The sequence below is a fragment of the Mesoplodon bidens genome (assembly GCF_964165515.1).
Source record: "Mesoplodon bidens genome assembly, chromosome: 18".
In the NCBI taxonomy this organism is placed as follows: domain Eukaryota; kingdom Metazoa; phylum Chordata; class Mammalia; order Artiodactyla; family Ziphiidae; genus Mesoplodon; species Mesoplodon bidens.
In genome coordinates, this window is record NC_138175.1 from 26,888,913 (window position 1) to 26,907,892 (window position 18,980).

At 37.3% G+C, this 18,980-nt stretch overlaps 1 long non-coding RNA gene across 1 annotated transcript in view; it reads right to left on the reverse strand.

The window, feature by feature from the left end:
- LOC308606257 overlaps positions 1-18,980 on the reverse strand; it is a 1,608,653-nt gene that overhangs the window by 1,122,833 nt on the left and 466,840 nt on the right. The window lies entirely within an intron of this gene.

Here is an 18,980-nt window from a genome sequence, read left to right on the forward strand (position 1 = left end):
GTTTCCAATCCATTTATTTAGTTCATTTTTAGTTTATCTCAGCAATGTTTTGTAGTTTTCAGTGTACAGATCTTTAATATCTCTTGTCAGACTTACTCTAAGTATTTAATATTTCTGAAACTATTTTAAGTGGTTTTGGTTTTTTATCTCAATTTCTGATTCATTGCTAATACATAAAAATACAACTGATTTTTGTACATTGATCCTCTATCCTGCATCTTTGTTAAATTCAATTGTTAGTACTGTAGGTTTTTTACATTTTCCATTCCATTTTCTACATAGATTACAACATCTTCTACAACAAAAGACAGTTTTACCTCTTCTTTTCCAATATGGATGGCTTTCCAAATTTCTTGCCTTGTTACACTGGCTAGATCCTCCAAATATATAACGTTGAATGCAAGTGGTGAGAGCAAATATTCTTGCTTTGTTCCTGATTAAAGGGGAAAGTATTCAATCTTTCACCATTAAGTATTATAGAACTGCAGGGTTTTGGTAGAGGCCCTTTATCAAGTTAAGGATGTTCCAATTGATTTCAAGTTTACTTAGAGTTTTTATCAGGAATGGATGTTGGCTTACTTCAAATATTATTTGCATGTATTGAGATGATCATGTTCTTTTCTTTTTTCATTTGTTAAAAAGGTAACTTACATTGATTTTTAAATATTAATGTAAGCATGCACTCCTGGAATAAACTCCACTTTGGTCATAATGTATTATACTTTTATACACTGTTGGATTCAATTTGCTAAATTTTTAAGAATTTTTAATTCTATATTCATGAAGTAGATTGCTTTGTAGCTTTCTTTTCTTACAATGGATTTTTCTGGGTTTGTTATGAGGGTAATGCTGACCTCATAGAATGTGTTGGAACATTTTCCTTCTTCAAATTTCTGGAAGAGCTTGTGTAGAATCATTATTAATTCTTCCTCCCTAGTGAAGCCATCTGGGCCTTGAAGTGATCTTTGTAAAAAAATTTCTTCTACAAATTCAATTTCTTTTACAGATATAGGCTTATTCATGTTATTTATTTCTTCTTGAATTAACTTTGGTAGGTTGTGTCTTTTAAGGGATTTACTCATTTCATTTACATTGTCAAATTTATAGTCATAAAGGTGGTCATAATACTCCCTTATTATCCCTTCAACATTTGTAGTAATATCTGTAGTGATACTATTCTCTTATTCTCGCCTTTGGTGACTTTGCTTGCCTTGTTCTCAAGAAATCCACTTCCACCCTTACTTTCATTTCTATATATATAATTTTTCTTTTAAGATTCTTCCCTGGGCTTCCCTGGTGGCGCAGTGGTTGAGAGTCCGCCTGCCGATGCAGGGGACACGGGTTCGTGCCCCAGTCCGGGAAGATCCCACATGCCGCGGAGCGGCTGGGCCCGTGAGCCATGGCCGCTGAGCCTGCGTGTCCAGAGCCTGTGCTCCGCAAAGGGAGAGGCCACAGCAGTGAGAGGCCCATGTACCGCAAAAAAAAAAAAAAAAAAAAAAAAGATTCTTCCCTTTATCACTGGTTTTAAGCAACTTGATTATCATGTGCGTTGGTATAATACTCTTCATGTTTCTTGTGTTTGGGGTTCATTGAGCTTCTTGGTATTATGGCTTTAGAATTTGTATATATTATGTATTATATATTTAGAACTTATATACATTTGGAGTCCCAGAAAGTGAGGAGGTATAGAAAATTATTTGAAGAAACAGTGGGAACAGTTTTCTTCCTAGTTTGATAGAAATTCTAAATATAGAATTTTTTGTATAGATATGTATGTATATACACACACACACACACACACACACACACGTATATCTCCTTGAAATTTTCCCAGAGCTTACTGAGGCATTGTTTCTTTTTTTAGCCTTTTCTTCTATGTTTCATTTTACATAGTTTGCATTACTATATCTTTGAATACACTAATATTTTCTTTCACAATTTCTAACCTGCTATTGCTTCCATCCATTTATTTCAGACAGTAATTTTTATCTGTTTTATTTCAATTTTTGTATCTTCCACATCTTTACTAATATGCTCAACCTTTCCTCTAGTTCCTTGAACATTTGGAATTCAGTTATGCTGTTTTAATGTCTTTGTCTGCCACTAATTATGGGTAGATTTTTTTTGCATGCCTGGTAAATTTTAATTGGATGCCAAACATTGTGAATTTTACCTTGTTTGTGCTGAATAGTTTTTGTATTCCTATAAATATATTAAAGCTTTGTTCTGATACGTAGATAAATTACTTGGAAACAGTCTCATACTTTTGGGTCTTGCTCCACTACATATATTATTATGTTAGTAAAAAGAGTTGAATAAGAGTGTCTATCAAGTTGGAAAACTTGGCAAGTCTTATGTGCTCTAGAGGGGGAAGATAAACCATACAAAGTTTCAAGGCTTTGCCACCTGAGTAAAATGTTAGGAACCCAGTGGTCAGGAGCATTCTGGGATATCCCCTCCAAAGGATTAAATGTTACACCTGGTACCTTACTCCATAAAAAAGAAACACAACACCTAGTGGACTTCTTTGGGTTCTAGAGACAACATGTTCATTATTTGGGACTACTCTTATCCATATACCAAGTGTCGCAAAAGGCTGTCATCTTTGAAAAGGGACCAGAGCATGAAAGGACTGTGCAGGAAGCTGAGGATGCAGTGCAAAAAGCTCTGCCCCTTGGGATATTTAAGCCAGGAGAATATATGGTTTTAGAGGCACTGGTGAAAAAGATGTTGTGGGGGTTTATGACAAGCCCCAAAGTGAAAAATCACAATGAAGACCCCTAAGTTTCTGGAGTAGGGCCATGCCAACTGAAGAAAAGAATTGCATAACTTTTTGAAGGAAAAAACTCTGGCATGCTTCTAGGCCCTGGTAGAGAGAAAAAAATGCTTGATGATGGTGTAACATTGTCTGTACAGTCAGAATGTCCATCATGAGCTAGGTTCTGTCAGACCCACAAAGTATTAAGATAAGACAGGCTAAGCAAAAATACATTGTGATATTGAAATGATACATTCAGGACTGAGTACAAACTAAACCAGAGCGCATAAACAAGCTACCCATCTGTCAACCCAGATCTAGGATCTACCAGAGCTCAAGTTCCTGACCAATAGCCATATGGGGGTTTCCATTAAGACCAGTTGCATCTTATAATGAACAAAGTTTAAAAGAGATAAAATTAGAGAATTGTCAATGGCAATCAAATTATAGAAAGTTTTTAAAAGATGTATAAGTGTGATTTTGATTATTTGCAAAGAGGATTCTATGAAAATAACTGAATCAATGCTCACAATAAGTTAATTTAAGCTTTTTGACAAAGATTTCAGTGGAAAGGGAAAGGTTCTAACATTCCAGATTCATGATGAAGCACCAATTATGTGCCAGAACCTATGCTAGGCATCTGGTATCTCCTATCTCACTGAATCCATAAAACTAATCCTAAGAGACAACTATCATTACCACTCATTTGAAGATAAGTTGATTTTCAAAAAATAAGCAACCCATCTATTGGGTGGGCCAAAAAGAGCCTTCAGTATTTAAATAAAAATAAAAGACACATTTTTCATTTTCACCAAGAATTTTATTGAACAATGTATTCACCCTTTGGTTCCACTACCTTCTGCCATTTTTCAGGCAATTTCATAATTCCATCTTTCCAAAACTTTTTATCTTTTTGAGCAAAGAATTGTTCCAGGTGCCTTTTACAGTCTTCCAGGGAATTGAAATTTTTTCCATTAAGAGAATTTTGTAAAGACTGAAATAAATGGAAATCTGAAGGTGCAATGTCTGGTGAATATGGTGGAACTTCCCTGCCAAACTGTAACAGTTTTTGCCTGGTCATCAAAGAAACATGCGGTCTTGTGTTATCCTGATGGACTACTGTACAATTTCTGTTGACTAATTCCAGACGCTCTTCAAGGAATGCTGCTTTCAGTTGGTCTAATTGGGAGCAGTACCTGTTGGAATTAATCGTTTGGTTTTCCAGAAGGAGTTCATAATAGAGGACTCCCTTCCAATCCCACCATATACACAACATCACTTTCTTTGCATGAAGACCGGACTTTGGTGTGGTTGCTGGTGGTCCATTTCACTTGCCCCATGATCTCTTCTATTCCACATTGTTGTACAGTATCCACTTTTCATAGCCTGTCACAATTTGTTTTAAAAATGGAATGTTTTCTTTACGTTCCAGTAGAGAATCACATGTAGAAACACAGTCAAGCAGGTTTCTTTCGCTTAACTTATGTGGAACCCAAACATCAAAGCAATGAACATAACCAAGCTGGTGTAAATGATTTTCAACACTTGATTTGGATATTTTGAGTATGTCAGATATCTCCCGTGTAGTATAATGTTCATGGTTCTCAATTATTGTTTCGATTTGATCGTTATCGACTTCAACTGGTCTACCTGACCATGGGGCATCGTCCAGCAAGAAATCTCCAGCACGAAACTCTGCAAACCACTTTTGACATGTTTGATCAGTCACTGCACCTTCTCCATACACTGCACAAATCCTTTTGTGCATTCCAGATGCGGTTTTACCTTTCTTGAAATAATAAAGTATAATAAGCCAAAATGTTGCTTTTTTCTTTCCATCTTCAAAAATGGCTACACAAAATTCACCAATGTTGATGTCTTTTTTTAAAAATGCACACTGATATGACAGCTGTCACATACAATCTAACAAAACTGTTTCAAATGAAGTTAAAGACAACTAAGTGCTACTAGAGCCATCTTACAGAAAAAAACGAATGAACCTTTTGGCCAACCCAATAAATATACACAGAACATTGTTAAATTAGGAGGAAAACTCTGACTTCAAAATAAAATTTTCCTGTACACCATTCAAGCTAGCAGTGCAAGAATAGTTAACATATAGTATCATATGTAGAGAATGCTCTACAACAGCAAGTAGAGAATTTGTTGCCAGGATTCAGAGACCAGGATTTCCTAAGCAATTTCCCCTAAGACTGAGTCTCCAATTCACTAGTAACCATTGACTCAGGCACTGAACCTGATACCAACAGAAAAGAACCCTTCAGTCATCAAACAATAGGGCCAGCCATCCTTAGACTCCCGATCACACACAGCCAAGATTGTGACTGCATTGTGGTTCTTAAGAATTCTGCCAGGTGAAAGCATGTCTAATGGCTGTGTCTTCTGGTATCTCATTACAATATAGCTCTCTGCCAATCTTTTGTGGTCTAGTCTCAGTTTGCAGGCCCTAACTCTGCCTCGGGAGAAACTGGATGAGAATCAGCAAGTTCACTGGGAGGAAGAAAGTTTATAGTAGCAGAAGATAAACAAAACAGATGAGGAAAAGGGGAGGGGAAAGGTTTTCTGCATGTATATTATACATATAGTATTATCTTTACTAGTTGAATTCTGTTCACTTAATAAATTATATATATAATAATATAAATAAATTACACACACATACATACACACATACACATGCAAGTACAAAGTTTAATTGGGAATGAGATATTTCATTGCATTCTAAGGCTTTCCCATTGTTATCCCAGCCTGCATTCTTCTCCTCCAATCATCCTAATAACTACTATAGATTAATCTTCAATAGATTATTATCTTAGGATAAATTCTTTATTTGTGTATTTCCCATAGAACGTAGAGCTCTGTCATGTGTGATTTGTTTAATGCATGTTTTTAGAACAAAATTAAAGGTTCTAGAAAATGAAGTCATCATATCTACATTATTGTGGAATTTGAAAGTTGAGAACTTCCTTATAGACTTTTTAGTACAAATTTTCATACTTTATGATGGTGGAGAATTGGGACTTAATTGATTTGCACAAGATCACAGAACCAGGTATCAGCAAAACCAATTCTGTTAGCAAATATTAAGCCAGTACCTACTACGTAATAAGGCCTGGGATTATAATGAAGGTCTTCCATTACCTAATTTAGTACTCTTTCCAAAATACCTAGGAACTAGTTTTCATTTACTCTTAATATAAGCTCCAAAGGAGGGGTTTTGTTCTGTTCACTTCTGTATATGACCAGCAAATTGAGCAGTGCCTGGCATTTGAATATTTAATGAGTATTTGAAGAATAAGTTGATGAACCATCAATTTTCAGACTACGTAAATATCTTTTGATGATCTACAAGTTACTGAAGAATCTTATCAGTTCACATCTGGAAATGTCAGTGATTACCATACAATTCAAAGATTGTAGAATTCTGATCAAGTGTGTTTCTCTTTCTCATAAAAAGTGTCATATGTACGGGAAGAAGAGTTTCAGCTATGTGTGCTTTGTGATTGCATTCAATATAAGCAAGAGTTTATTCTTTCTTTTTCAAAAAATGTTCATGTTTGGGTTGAATTTTTTGTTTCCTTCCCTTTTTTGGGCACAGTGTAAACACAGCTAGAATCTATAATTGGCCATGCTATCGCTGAGCCCTTATTTACCCAATGGAACATCAGCTTTATGAAAGTAGGTTTGCTTTCCATGTTCACAGTAGTGTGTTGAGTTTTCTAAGATGAGGCTCTTGCAAGCCATTATGGATGAGAAACAGTAAAAGGCTAGTGGGGACCAGGTTTGTATTGCTTCTTTTTAAGGCTTTTTACAAAGGTGTACTTGGGAATGCTGTTCTTCAAAATCCTGTCCTGACAAGTTAAGTACTAGCAGTTCTCTGTTGAAAGACCTTTCATCTTTTTTTTTTCTTTCCTTTTCTATTTAGAAAAGTTTCCTTCCTCTGAGATAGGCTCCTTTGGTCTGTAATATGCCTATTAGATGGCAGGCAGAAATTCACATATTCACTCTCCACCACCCTCCCTTATTCTGAACACAGGAAAATTGTTAGCTATACATACTGCTTGAGTCTGAAGACATGCCACATTCTTCATGTTTCAGTAATTTGATTCATCATTCACAAACATTTCCTGAGTACCTGACATATGCAAAGGGACGACATAGGAGGCTGCAGAGAGGAATCAACCCTTAAAATCCTGGTATAGGTACAGTAGAAATGATTTTTACTGCCTGCCTTCTATATTCCAAACACTGAGTGAACCTCTGACATTACATAATTTAATATTTTTTAAAAAACATAAAGTAGGCACTAAGATTGTTATTCTTAAAAAGAGATAAGTGAGCCTTGATAAGATTAAATAGCTTTCCAGGGAATTCCCTGGCGTTTCAGTGGTTATGATTCCGTGCTTCCACTGCAGGGGGCATGGGTTCAATCCCCGGTCAGGGAACAAAGATCCTGCAAGCTGGGCAACACAGCCAAAAAAAAAAAAAAAAAAAAAAAAAAGCTTTCCAAAGGTCACACACAGATAGAAGACAGTATACTCTGATTTCAAACTGGTCTTCTTGCCCATAATCTTCATGCTCTTCCTATTCTAAAAAACTTTAAACTCTTTAAAACTTCACAAATCAAATTTAGGAAATAAATCAAATGTACAACTAAAATAAAATATAAAATTAAATTATTAAAATAATTAATTTTAATTTATAAATTATACATTTATGAATTATTATGATGAAAATTGTTTAATTGATCCTAATAATTAAAACCCCATGGCTTTGGGGTCTTATAAAGCTACTTATAAAGGTTAGACTAGGCAAGATTTTGGACACACTGATGAGAAAGAGAACACTGCCTGGGAATTACATCCAAGCAACCTTCAGGCCCCAGTCTTCGGTAAAGTGAAGAAGTATATTCTACTAGAGGTTTTCAAACTGGGCACCTCAGAGCACTCCTTTCTACAGAGGGGTCTCAGGGGCCTAGAAGGAAACCAACTGATATAATACTCTGAGCCCTCCCATTCTCGTCCATCCACCCCCAGAACACACCTCCAAACGGAACAGCTGCACTTTTATCAGTCTAATGTATTGGATTTCCATTCAAGATTATCTTTAAAGAAAATATTCAACTTCTAACAAATAGCCACTTGAGTCTAAGTTTTAGCATCTAAGGCCTCTTCAGATTCTGTGATTCTAAGGCCAAGATAAGTAGCAAAATATGTCTAGAGCAGCAATGACAAATTCATATTTCATCAGGGGCCAGGCAGGACCAATAAACTTGGAGGAGAAAAAAAAAAAAAACCTGGTTAGAGATCATACAGGTAATGCTATTCTGCAAAAACCTGAAAGTGTATGCCCTACTTTAAAATTTTTGAACTTTTAAGTGTTTTTTTTTTTTGTCTTTAACACTGTGCTGACAAACAAGTCTATATTTCTAACATGTGACTCCCAGTCTAGAAATCTCTAGAATGAGAAGCTCTGTCCGAGAAGAACTCTGAATTATAGAAACTGTGAAGGGGAGGGTTATGTTCGTATCGACCACCTAGGTTTGAATGAGCACCATTATTATTTCATTCAAGAAGAACCTAATGATGACTTAAAATGCAACTGTGGTGTGTGAAACTTGTACCCAGATGTCCACATTGCAGAAAGCTGAGAAAACGGATCAAAAACAAACAAAAGCAAAACTATGACCATTCATTTTTGCCCTCAATTTCCTCATATATAAAATAGACTCTAAGTATGCCAAGCTGTTCCACTACGACTGTCCGGCTTATGGGATCTCTCTCCTCAGTTGTGATCCTGGGTGGGTTATTTTCAAATAATAGGTCATAGACTTTCCACACTGTCTTTTGCTAAGGATGAAGAGCGTGCATGTCACACACACACACACACACACACACACACACACACACACACACACAGAGGCATGAGGTGGATATGGTAAGACTTAATCCCTGCTGTTCATTGTTCACTGCATCAAAAGGGAGCCTGCCAGCCACTTCTCTGTGAATGCACTAGTCTCAGAGCAGGGTCAAGAAGAGCCTTCTTCCTCTGGCTCCCAGCATTAGCTGTCTTATGTTTGACACTTCGTGCTGAGAGGCCTTACTTGGCTGGAAGCTCTGTACTAACTCAGCTCAGTCTGATGAGCCACTTGGAAGAACCAAGCTGAAGCTGTCTTGAAACTGCAAAAAGAGCCAGAGGGTCAGTGTAGTCAGTTTGTAAAGAATCAACCTGGTTAATGAAGGGGCCAGGAAAATCTAACTCACTAATGTAAGGCTGTCTTTTGATCCTGCAGGAGAAAGGAATTAATGCTTTTATTTTACAGTAAATGTGCTTAGTAACACTGAATCTAATCCTCTGTTCCATTTTATTCCACCTTGGAATAGAAGTTTGCACAGAGCTCCAAAGGATGGGTAGGGTTATCCCGAGATAATAAAGCAGAGTAGTCTCAGAGGGATAGGGAAACTGTGAGCAAAGTTCTGAGGAGAGTCAAAAGTATGTTTGGGAAGTGTTTAGGTGGGAAGGGTCAGAAAATGCATCACTTACCATTGCTTACTCCTACAGCATAATGAGACTCACAACACAGAGTTATTGTTGAGAAAATTAGATACAGCAAGGGAAGGGTTCACAGTGTTCTTGGTTCATACTAAGTGCTTAGTAAATATTGGTTATAATTTCTTGCAATATTATTATTATTTGAAAGAAAAGCTTTAACAACACACTAACAATATTAAGCTTTTATAAAGCTTATGAGGTAAGAGTGCTTTATATATACTAATTTATTTACTCTACATACAACCATGCAAGATAGATGCTATTACTATGTCAGATGAGGAAACCAAGGTAGAGAGAGGTGAAACAATATACCCAAGATTACTCAACGGGTAAGCAGGTAGTCAGAATTCAAACCAAGGCAATATGCTACTGAATCCATGTTTTGATCACCATGCCTTACTGTTTCTTCACATCTTTTTTTTTTATTATTAGATTCTGCTTTATAACAAAGTGAATCAGTCATACATATACATCTGTTCCCCCATCCCTTCCCTCTTGCGTCTCCCTCCCTCCCACCCTCCCTATCCCACCCCTCCAGGCGGTCACAAAGCACCGAGCTGACCTCCCTGTGCTATGCGGCTGCTTCCCACTATCTATCTACCTTACGTTTGGTACTGTATATATGTCCATGCCTCTCTTTTGCTTTGTCACAGCTTACCCTTCCCCCTCCCCATATCCTCAAGTCCATTCTCAAGTAGGTGTGTCTTTATTCCTGTTTTACCCCTAGGTTCTTCATGACATTTTTTTTCTTAAATTCCATATATATGTGTTAGCATATGGTATTTGTCTTTCTCTTTCTGACTTACTTCACTCTGTATGACAGACTCTAGGTCTGTCCACCTCATTACAAATAGCTCAGTTTCGTTTCTTTTTATGGCTGAGTAATATTCCATTGTATATATGTGCCACATCTTCTTTATCCATTCATCCGATGATGGACACTTAGGTTGTTTCCAGCTCCGGGCTATTGTGAATAGAGCTGCAATGAACATTTTGGTACATGTCTCTTTTTGAATTATGGTTTTCTCAGGGTATATGCCTAGTAGTGGGATTGCTGGGTCATATGGTAGCTCTATTTTTAGTTTTTTAAGGAACCTCCATACTGTTCTCCATAGTGGCTGTACCAATTCACATTCCCACCAGCAGTGCAAGAGTGTTCCCTTTTCTCCACACCCTCTCCAGCATTTATTGTTTCTAGATTTCTTGATGATCTTCACATCTTGAATGGCCAGGAATGTCATGTTAGGAATATTCATTTCATTCTTTCATTTTTTAATTTAATTTTATTCATTTTTTATACAGCAGGCTCTTATTAGTTACCTATTTTATACATATTAGTGTATATATGTCAATCCCAATCTCCCAATTCATACCACCACCACCCCACGCCTGCTTTCCCCCCCTTGGTGTCCATACATTTGTTCTCTACATCTGTGTCTCTATTTCTGCCTTGCAAACTACTTCATCTGCACCATTTTTCTACATTCCACATATATGTGTTAATATATAATATTTGTTTTTCTCTTTCTGACTTACTTCACTCTTTATGACAGTCTCTAGGTCAATCCATGTCTCTACAAATTATCCAATTTTGTTCCTTTATATAGCTGAGTAATATTCCATTGAATATATGTACCACATCTTCTTTATCCATTCATCTGTCGATGGGCATTTAGGTTGCTTCCATGACCTGGCTATTGAAAATAGTGCTGCAATGAACATTGGGGTGCATGTGTCTTTTTGAATTATGGTTTTCTCTGGGTATATGCCCAGTAGTGGGATTGCTGGATCATATGGTAATTCTATTTTTAGTTTTTTAAGGAACCTCCATACTGTTCTCCATAGTGGCTGAATCAATTTACATTCCCACCAACGGTGCAAGAGGGATTCCTTTTCTCCACATCCTCTCCAGCATTTGTTGTTTATAGATTTTCTGCTGATGCCCATTCTAACTGGTGTGACATGATACCTCACTCTAGTTTTGATTTGCATTTCTCTAATAACTAGTGATGTTGAGCAGCTTTTCATGTGCTTCTTGGCCATCTGTAGGTCTTCTATGAAAAAATGTCTGTTTAGGTCTTCTGCCCATTTTTGGATTGGCTTGTTTTTCTAATATTGAGCTGCTTATATATTTTGGAGATTAATCCTTTGTCCGTTGATTCGTTTGCAAATATTTTCTCCCATGCTGAGGGTTGTCTTTTTGTCTTGTTTATGCTTTCCTTTGCTGTGAAAAAGCTTTTAAGTTTCATTAGGTCCCATTTGTTAATTTTTGTATTTCCATTACTCTGAGAGGTGGATCAAAAAAGATCTTGCTGTGATTTATGTCAAAGAGTGTTCTTCCTATGTTTTCCTCTACGAGTTTTAGTGTCCAGTCTTACATTTAGGTCTCTAATCTATTTTGAGTTTATTTTTCTGTATGGTGTTAGGGAGTGTTCTAATTTCATTCTTTTACATGTAGCTGTCCAGTTTTCCCAGCACCACTTATTGAAGAGACTGTCTTTATTCCATTGTATATCCTTGCCTTCTTTGTCCTGGATTAGTTGACCATAGGTGTGTGGGTTTATCTCTAGGCTTTCTATCTTGTTCCATTGATCTATATTTCTGTTTTTGTGCCAGTACCATACTGTCTTGATTACTGCAGCACTATAGCATAGTCTGAAGTCAGGGAGCCTGATTCCTCCAGCTCCATTTTTCTTACTCAAGACTGCTTTGGCTATTTAGGGTCTTTCGTGTTTCCATACAAATTGTGAAATTTTTTGTTCTAGTTCTTTGAAAAATGCCATTGGTAGTTTGATAGTGATTGCACTGAATCTGTAGATTGCTTTGGGTAGTATAGTCATTTTCATGATATTGATTCTTCTAATCCAAGAACATGGTATATCTCTCCATCTGTTTATGTCATCTTTGATTTCTTTCACCAGTGTCTTAGAGTTTTCTGAGTACAAGTCTTTTACCTACTTAGGTAGGTTTATTCCTAGGTATTTTATTCTTTTTGTTGCAGTGGTAAATGGGAGTGTTTTCTTAATTTCACTTTCAGATTTTTCATCATTAGTGTATAGGAATGCAAGAGATTTCTGTGCATTAATTTTGTATCCTGCAACTTTACAAAATTCATCAATTAGCTCTAATAGTTTTCTGGTGGCATCTTTAGGATTCTCTGTGTATAGTATCATGCCATCTGCCAACAGTGAGCTTTACTTCTTCTTTTGCAATTTGTATTCCTTTTATTTTTCTTTCTTCTCTGATTGTCATGGCTAGGACTTCCAAAACTATGCTGAATTAACAGTGGTGAGAGTGGACATCCCTGTCATGTTCCTGATCTTATAGGAAATGCTTTCAGTTTTTCACCATTGAGAATGATGTTTGCTATGGGTTTGTCGTATATCGCCTTTATTAGTTGAGGAAGGTACCCTTTTTGCACACTTTCTGGAGAGTTTTTATCATAAATCGGTGTTGAATTTTTTCAAAAGCTTTTTCTGCATCTATTGAGATGATCATATGGTTTTTACTCTTCAACTTGTTAATATGGTGTATCACAGTGATTGATTTGCGTATATTGAAGAATCCTTGCATCCCTGAGATAAATCCCACTTGATCACATACTTCTAATGTGTTGTTGGATTCTGTTTGCTAGTCTTTTGTTGAGGATTTTTGCATCTATATTCATCAGTGATATTGGTCTGTAATTTTCTTTTTTTGTAGTATCTTTGTCTGGTTTTGGTATCAGGGTGATGGTGGCCTCGTAGAATGAGTTTGGGAGTGTTTCTTCCTCTGCAATTTTTTAGAACAGTTTGAGAAGGATGGGTGTTAGCTCTTCTCTAAATGTTTGACAGAATTCACCTGTGAAGCCATCTGGTTCTGGACTTTTTGTTTGTTGGAAGATTTTTAATCACAGTTTCAATTTCATTACTTGTGATTGGTCTGTTCATATTTTCTATTTCTTCCTGGTTCAGTCTTGAAAGGTTATTCCTTTCTAAGAATTTGTCCTTTTCTTCCAGGTTGTTTATTTTATTGGCATAGAATTGCTTGTAGTAATCTCTTATGATGTTTAGTATTTCTGCAGTGTCCGTTGTAACATCTCCTTTTTCATTTCTAATTTTGTTGATTTGAGTCCTCTCCCTCTTTTTCTTGATGAGTCTGGCTAATCGTTTATCAATTTTGTTTATCTTCTCAAAGAACCAGCTTGTAGTTTTATTGATCTTTGCTATTGTTTTCTTTATTTCTATTTCATTTATTTCTGCTCTGATCTTTATGATCTCTTTCCTTCTACTAACTTTGGGTTTGGTTGGCTCTTCTTCCTCTAGTTCCTTTAGGTGTAAGGGTAGGTAGTTTATTCAAGATTTTTCTTGTTTCTTGAGGTAGGACTGTATTGCTATAAACTTCCTTCTTAGAACTGCTTTTGCCGCATCCGATAGGTTTTGGATCGTCATGTTTTTGTTGTCATTTGTCTCTAGGTATTTTTTGATTACTTCAGTGATCTCTCGATTATTTAGTAACATATTGTTTAGCCTCCATACGTTTGTGTTTTTTAAGTTTTTTCCCCTGTAATTGATTTCTAATCTCATAGTGCTGTTGTCGGAAATGATGTTTGATGTGATTTCAATTTTCTTATATTTACCGAGGCTTGATTGGTGACCCAAGATGTCATCTATCCTGGAGAATGTTCCAATTGCGCCTAAGAAGAAAGTGCATTCTGCTATTTTCGGATGGAATGTCCCATAAATATCAATTAAATCAATCTGGTCTATTTTATCATTTAAACCTTGTGTTTCCTTATTAACTTTCTGTCTGGATGATCTGTCCATTGGTGTAAGTGAGGTGTTAAAGTCCCCCACTATTATTGTTACTGTTGGTTTCCTCTTTTATAGCTGTTAGCATTTGCCTTATGTATTGTGGTGCTCCTATGTTGGGTGCATATATATTTATAGTTGTTATATCTTCTTGGACTGATCCCTTGATCATTATGTAGTGTCCTTCCTTGTCTCATTACATTCTTTATTTTAAAGTCTATTTTATCTGATATGAGTAGTGCTACTCCAGCTTTCTTTTTATTTCCATTTGCATGGAGTATCTTTTTCCATCCCCTCACTTTCAGTCTGTATGTGTCCCTAGGTCTGAAGTGGGTCTCTTGTAGACAGCATATATATGGGTCTTGTTTTTGTATCTGTTCAGCAAGCCTGTGTCTTTTGGTTGGAGCATTTAATCCATTCACATTTAAGGTAATTATTTATATGTATGTTCCTATTACCATTTTCTTAAATGTTTTGGTTTGTTTTTGTAGGTCCTTTTCTTCTCTTGTGTTTCCCACTTAGAGAAGTTCCTTTAGCATTTGTTGTAGAGCTCATTTGGTGGTGCTGAGTTCTCTTAGCTTTTGCTTGTCTGTAAAGTTTTTGATTTCTCCGTCGAATCTGAATGAGATCCTTGCCGGGTAGAGTAACCTTGGTTGTAGGTTCTTCCCTTTCATCACTTTAAGTATATCATGCCGCTCCCTTCTGGCTTGTAAAGTTTCTGCTGAGAAATCAGCTGTTAACCTTATTGGAATTCCCTTGTATGTTATGTCATTTTTCCCTTGTTGCTTTAATAATTTTTGTCTTTAATTTTTGTCAATTTGATTACTATGTTTCTCAGCATGTTTCTCCATGGGTTTATCCTTCCTGGGACTCTCTGTGCTTCCTGGACTTGGGTGGCTATTTCCTTTCCCATGCTAGGGAATTTTTCGACTATAATCTCTTCAAATATTTTCTCGGGTTTTTTCTCTCTCTCTTCTCCTTCTGGGACCCCTATAATGTGAATGTTGGTCTATTTAATGTTGTCCCAGAGGTCTGTTAGGCTGTCTTCATTTCTTTTCATTCTTCTTTCTTTATTCTGTTCTGTGGCAGTGAATTCCACCATTCTGTCTTCCAGGTCACTTATCCATTATTCTGCCTCAGTTATTCTGCTATTGATTCTTTCTAGTGTAGTTTTCATTTCACTTATTGTACTGTTCATCTGTTTATTTGTTCTTTAATTCTTCTAGGTCTTTGTTAAACATTTCTTGCATCTTCTCAATGTTTGCCTCCATTCTTTTTCCAAGGTCCTAGATCATCTTCACTCTCATTATTCTGAACTCTTTTTCTGGAAGGTTGCCTATCTCTGCTTCATTTAATTGTTTTTTTGGGATTTTATCTTGTTCCTTCATCTTGTACATAGTCCTCTGCCTTTTCATTTTGTCTATCTTTCTGTGTATGTGGTTTTCATTCCACAGGCTGCAGAATTGTAGTTCTTCTTGCTTCTGCTGTCTGCCCTCCGGTGGATGAGGCTATCTAAGAGGCATGTGCAAGCTTCCTGATGGGAGGAACTGGTGGTGGGTAGAGCTGGGTGTTGCTCTGGTGGGCAGAGCTCAGTAAAACTATAATGTGCTTGTCTGCTGACGGGTGGGGCTGAGTTCCCTCCCTGTTGGTTGTTTGGCCTGAGGCGACCCAGCATTGGAGCCTACAGTCTCTTTGTTGGGGCTAATGGCGGACTCTGGGAGTGCTCATGCCAAGGAGTACTTCCCAGAACTTCTGCTGCCAGTGTCCTTGTCCTCGCAGTGAGCCACAGCCATCCCTCTACCTCTGCAGGAGACCCTCCAACACTAGCAGGTAGGTCTGGTTCTGTCTCCTATGGAGTCAATGCTCCTTCCCCCTGGGTCCTGATGTGCACACTACTTTGTGTGTGCCCTCCAAGAGTGGAGTCTCAGTTTCCTCCAGTGCTGTCCAGGTTCGGTAATCAAATCCTGCTAGCCTTCAAAGTCTGATTCTCTAGGAATTCCTCCTCCCGTTGCCAGACCCCCAGGTTGGGAAGCCTGACATGGAGCTCAGAACCTTCACCCCAGTGGGTGGACTTCTGTGGTATAACTGTTCTCCAGTTTGTGAGTCAACCACCCAGCAGTTATGGGATTTGATGTTATTGTGATTATGCCTCCCCTACCATCTCATTGCAGCTTCTCCTTTGTCTTTGGATGTGGGGTATCCTTTCTGGTAAGTTCCAGTGTCTTCCTGTCGATGATTGTTCTGCAGTTAGGTGTGATTCCAGTGCTCTCGCAAGAGGGTGTGAGTGCACATCCTTCTACTCTGCCATCTTCTCATTCTTTCTTCAAGGAGAAGCTCTTTATGGTTTTTGAGGGAACTGAAATAGCCAAACCATGCCAAAGGAGGAATCACTAGAGAGAGAGAGACTACAGATATCAGAATCTCTTAGGAGATTACTGAAAGGCAAGAGAAGGCACTGATCGAAAGCAGTGATGAGATGGAAGCAGAAAGAAGGAAACATAACAGAACGAATGCAACTGACGTGAGGTGTGAGAGACACAGGAGAATCTCAGAGAGCTCTGAAGCTTGAGTTGGGCAAAGAGAAGGAGTGTCTCCCCAAAATATATGTCCAAGTCCTAACTCTGTGAATATGATCTTATTTGGAAAAAGGGCTTTTGAAGTGGTAATTAAGAATCTTGAGATAAGATCATCCTGGATATAGGATCCAGATCCAAAATCCCATACTGGATCTAGTAACCAATGTCCATATGAGAGAAAGGAGAGGGAGATTTGAGACAAAGAGACACAAGGGGAAAGGCCAGGTTAAGATTCATAAGAAGATGGAGGCAGAGAATGGTTTCATGTAGCCCCAAGTCAAGGAATGCCTCTAGCCACCAGAAACTGGATGAGGCAAGGAAGGAACCTCCCCTAGAGCCTCCAGAGGGAGCTCAGCCCTGCTGATACTTTGATTACAGAGGTCTGGACTTACAACTCCAAGAGAATAAAATTCTGTTGTTTTAAGCCACCAAGTTTGTGTAATTTGTTACTACGAGACTAATACAACACACAATTTGCAAAGGACTTGCATCCAAAGTACATGTTCTTTTAGCTGTATCATTAAGAGACAAACAACCAATGGAAACATTGGCAAAATACTTGAAAAAGAAATCCACAGGGTGGGAGGGAGATACAAGAGGGAGGCAATATGGGGATATATGTATAAGTATAGCTGATTCACTTTGTTATAAAGCAGAAACTAACATACCATTGCAAAGCAATTATACTCCAATAAAGATGTTAAAAAAAAAAAAGAAATCCACATAACATGGTACACAGGTGACCAGTAGATACATGAAAAGATGCTCAACTTCTTTTGTCATCAGGAAAATTAAAATTAAAATCAATAGGATGAAACTATACTATACCAGACTGGCACAAATTTAAAAAAAGGCAGGCAACACTAATGCTGAATATATACTCTATCACTCAGCAATTCCACTCTCCTAAGCGTTTTACATCAGTTCTCAGTCTATTCTCGCAGTAATCCTATGAGGTATATATAACCATTTTATAGGCGAGGATAAAGGGGGTTCAGAGAAGGTAAAACAATTTTCCCCAAGTCTAATATCCATCTTGCCGTAATGTCTCTGTATTATGCACAAGGTTATTTATTGAAGAACACGAGACATTTGGGTACAGATCTGTAGAAAACAAAAAGCCCCAGAGTAAGAAGAGGTAAAGCAAGAAAAATGCAGCGTATGAAGCGAGAATAAAAAGTATATATTCTTTTTACTGGAGAAAATCTCTAGAATCACATTGTCCCCTACCCCCACTCCTTCACAAAACAAACATCATCAACCACATGGCCAACTAGCAGAGAGCTAGGTTAAGTTCCAGATCTTCTGGTTTCCAGCTCCATATATTTGCTTTTGCCCTATACAATCTTTCAATCCCAGTTCTTCCAACATACAAACCTTGATTAGTACCTAGTCAGATAGAATTATCATAGAAGTTTCTCCATGTCAGGATGGACAAAGCAAGCAAACTTACAGAAAACTAGTGTAGTATTCTAATTCCATAAGCCACTCTAAAGATCAAATTTGATAGACTATATATGGAGGTGATTGCTTGTTAACCAGTAGTTGTTATGAGTATATTAAAACAATTCAATCCGACCAAAGGGCCTTATTCTTCCTTACCCTGGATGCCTCTATCTGTTGCACATGTTTTCTCGTAACAAGTTATATCTCTGGATCTCAGAGTGCTTTTAAAACATCACACTTCCACTCCGAGGCATTTTCACTGCATTTCTGTGGACTATTTAAATCTCTTCTATGTTTGTCGTAAATTGAGGTGATCCAACAGTTCCAACTAGAAGGATAAAGTTTAGCCCAGTGGGGGAGGCATTAAACCTCCTTGCAAGTCAGCAAAAGCAAAAGTGACAGCCTGGTAGCAATTTAAAATTACTCTTGAGGCCACAACTGCCAATTAAAATAGACTTTCATGGTAACAGATGAACATCTGCTATCTTCCATTTGCAAAGAAAAATTAAAAAGAGTTTACATTTCTTAGTAATGAAAAACTTAGATATAAGCTTGCAATGTTTTAGTTTGGGCTCTGCTAAAATTACATATTCTTTCATTATGCCTTCCAACAGTATGATGTTGCCTTTTTTGTTGTTTTTTTTTAATAGTCACAAAATGTTCATAACAAAACAAACTAAGCAAAAGTCAGAATCCATGATTCATTCACAGTCATTCTAAAAGCTGCACATGATCCTCCTCTCATCTCCTGCAAAAATAGATTTGGAGGAGATTATCCTAAAGATGCTATTTTGATGAAGTGTACGTGATCTGAATTCTGCAAAAGCGTTCCTGGAA